Raw genomic sequence first — 3,522 nt, forward strand, 5'->3', positions numbered from 1 at the left:
TGAACTTTCACCTTCTGCTGGGATGGACACACACACACACACACACACACACATACACAGACACAGAGACACACAGAGATATACATATAGACACAGAGACATACAGACACACACATATACACAGACATAGACACACAAATACACATAGACACAGACACATACATAGACACATACACAGATACATAGACACAGACACAGAGAGAGAGAGACATAGAGATATATACAGACACATACACACAGACACACACAGAGACAGTAGACACACATACAGACACATACACAAACACACACGTACATATACACAGACACACAGACATATACCAACACAGACTCACACACACACACACACACACACACACACACACACACACACACACACACCTTCTGAGCAACCATCACCATTGTAACTGCACGGTCATCATCGGTCATCACAGCATCGTCTGGCTCCCACAGGAAGACTCATTCACTCAGGGTCATGTCTGCTTCATTCATTACCATATTCCTGAAGCTGCTAGCGAGGCCTCCATAGGAAGCTCAACCAAAACTGCCAAAGCCACAGCGCACTCCATTATAACTTATTTGGCACTATATTTTGTGGAAAGCAGATGAGTGTCATTCTTCCCAAGTAGAGAATCAAGATATAATTTCATTTTCTAGCTGGCATCGGAGCAGAGCCAGGACAGCCGTCCCTAGATCCTGGCACGCCTCTGCCATTCTTCTCTGGCAATTGTGGTAAGTACAGCATCTTGCCCCTATTGCTAGGGCCCAGGGCAGTGCTCACGACTTCTTTCCAGTGAATGTCTTAAGTACCTTTGTCTGTGTGTCCTCAGACCCCCTGATGTATAGTTTCTGGGTCTGCCTAGAAGCCCACAGTGCTTTCTGCTGGTGGGGCTAGCCTGCTATGGCAGGGCTGTTCTCTCAGACACACAGAACAATGTGAGGTTTGGAGACTGCAAGCCAAGGTCACAAGGAACACTCCTGCCCTGTTCCTGTTTGGCTCTGAACTCCCAGGACAAAGCAAACATTGTGTGGAGGTCAGGCCAGTGCTCATGAAAGGCTCAGCCTTGTGCAGTGGGAAAGAAACACCGAGGAAGAGGGAGGGGATTACGTGGCCAGGATAGAGCCACTGTGAGACGGGGCTGAGAATGTAAGTACGGCAGCCACAGAGAGCTAGAGACTGGGAAATTACGGTTCAAAGGGGGTGGTGGGCAGAGGCGAGCCAGAGAGGAATGAATTGAAGAATAATGGATGTTGGGCAGAAAAAACAAAAGGGACACAGAGGCCCTGAATAGGAGAGGAGAGAGCACGCAGGCTGTAAGAGAAACACCAGCTTGAGGGCACGGTAGCCCTGGCAGCCTCTCATGGCCGCTGTGAGATCTTGATCTGTGCAAACTTCTCCGTTTGCTGCCGTGGATCTGATGTGTGGGCAAATGACCCAAACCTGGGTCCGGAGCTTAAGAGGAAGGGCCAGCTGGGTCTCTTCCTGGCTCATAGATGGTGGGTAGAAATGGGTGTAGAACCCAAGAAACCAGGAGGAAGCTGGGTCTGTTTGAAGTCTGCTGGGCTGGCAGGCCTTTGTGCTAATTAGAGGTTAACTAATGACATAGCAGAGAGGCGCCTGTACCCTGCAGGATGCCTGCACAGAGGCCGGGCATCACACCAGCTCCAGAGGCAGCTCTGCAGGTGCCTGACTCCAACCCCAGGGCTGAAACTTTATCCAGCCTTGACCACAAGAAACTGGATTGCGTAATCTTAGCCTCCAAGTGACGGGGAGGCACTTTGCTTGCCATTTTCTCCTGGCTCTCAATGTCAAAAGTCCACAACAGGTACCCATCTGTTTGGAAGAAGAAAACTGAAGCAGATGTGTTCAGTTGATTCAGGATGGAGGGAGATGAATGGGAGTCTCCAGTGTCCACTGTGACTTAACTGAAGCGGGTGAATTGTGGATTCAGGCGTCTCTCTGCTATGTCAGTTGTCCCCAACCAAGATGTGGGGTTTCTACCAGCCACAGATCCAGCTGCCTCTTGGCAAGGATGCTACTCTTGGTGTCTCTGAGCAATCTGTGGACACAGATTGACACAGCATAGTACAAGTGCCACCATGTACCTGGGCAAATGCCACCTGTGATTTTGTATTTTCTAGCCATGGCCTCTCACCACTGCCAAGCTCTCCTCAGGCTCTGCCAGAGGAGGACTTGATTTTCGAGATGCTCACTGTGCCCAAAGGCAAGATGAACAGGAGGCAGCATGGACTCCATCCTAGATCTACTGTCTGGTACCTTGAGGGCCTCTGGATCACTTTCCTCTTCATCTGTTACCACGGGGAAATCAAACACTACCTGCTCTCAAGTGCTGTCTCAAGATTTCGTGGTAGACTCTGAAGGAATTTGAATTCTTGGAAGTGGAGGAGCATCTGGAACTGGTTCTCCTACTCCCTCATTCTTTAGGACTTTCCTGGATTGGAGACCGGCTCCCAGGATTGACTGAGGGGACAGGACATGACTGTAAAGTAGGAGGGGTCAGCCCACCTAGTCTCACCTCCTGTCTTGCTGCCTTTCCCCTCCCTTTTCCTCTTCCCTTCCTTTTCCAGGTTGTCTCCTCCCCTCCTGTCTCCCTCCCATCTTCACCATGCTTCTCTATCCACTCCTCCTTCTCCTTCTTTAGGGCCGAGAATCTTTATTATCTTTGAACCATGTGGCTGAGAGCTGCAGTTCTCTGTGGCTCAGATCTAGATCTGGCTTACAGCTGATGGTAGATGCTGCAGATATGGGGGTCCTGCCAAGTTTCATTTTTAGGACCCCAAACCAGGAGCCTGTCTCCTCTGGTAACTCTCCATCCTAGAAGGACAACCTAGAATAACACAGCTCAATAAGCAGCCATGAAGTCAAGCATCTTGCTCAGTCTCTTCATCCTCTAAGCCACTTCACCGGCTCCAATTTGTTTGAACTCTTGTGTGCTCTGGATTCTATACTGGAATGACACATGTGTGGATTTATGGTGTCTACCACAGTCAGAACAATATAATGCCCTATTATTTAGGGAGTCTTCTCTCGGGCCTTAAAAAAATGAACCTCTTTACATCTGTCTCATGGCTCCATCAGCCAATCCGAGAGTCACTAATTTATCATTTCTACAATTAATTGTGCTTTTTCTAGAAGGCTATGTAAATACAGAATTGATGGTCCGGTCTTAGGTTCATTTAATCAAGTTCTCTTGAGACCCCGCCCCCGCTGTGCACAGTAGTTTCTTTCCCTTCAACACTGAGAAGTATTTCATGGTCTGAACGGGTTATAGTTTACCTCACCATTCACCTGTTGAAGGATATCTGGGTTGATCTGGATTGCTTCAAGTTTGGGGCAACTATAAAAAAGTGTTATGAAAGTTCATGTTCAGGGTTTGTATGAACACAGGTTTTCATACCTAATGACATCTAGTGTGTCTTTGTATGCACATGTGCGTGAGAAGGTGAACATATGTGTGGCTGTACACATGCAGGTATTTGTGTGTATGTGTGTGAGTTTGT

The 3,522-nt window shown here is 48.3% G+C and overlaps 1 long non-coding RNA gene across 1 annotated transcript; it reads left to right on the forward strand.

The window, feature by feature from the left end:
* The first annotated feature begins 1,065 nt into the window (after window positions 1–1,065).
* LOC143436616 (uncharacterized) lies at window positions 1,066–3,191 on the forward strand. The gene is made up of 2 exons (XR_013106512.1): window positions 1,066–1,147; window positions 2,143–3,191. It is a non-coding gene; the product is annotated as an uncharacterized LOC143436616 (long non-coding RNA).
* Window positions 3,192–3,522: the final 331 nt, after the last annotated feature.

This window comes from Arvicanthis niloticus, chromosome 23, assembly GCF_011762505.2.
Source record: "Arvicanthis niloticus isolate mArvNil1 chromosome 23, mArvNil1.pat.X, whole genome shotgun sequence".
Taxonomy (NCBI): Eukaryota; Metazoa; Chordata; class Mammalia; order Rodentia; family Muridae; genus Arvicanthis; species Arvicanthis niloticus.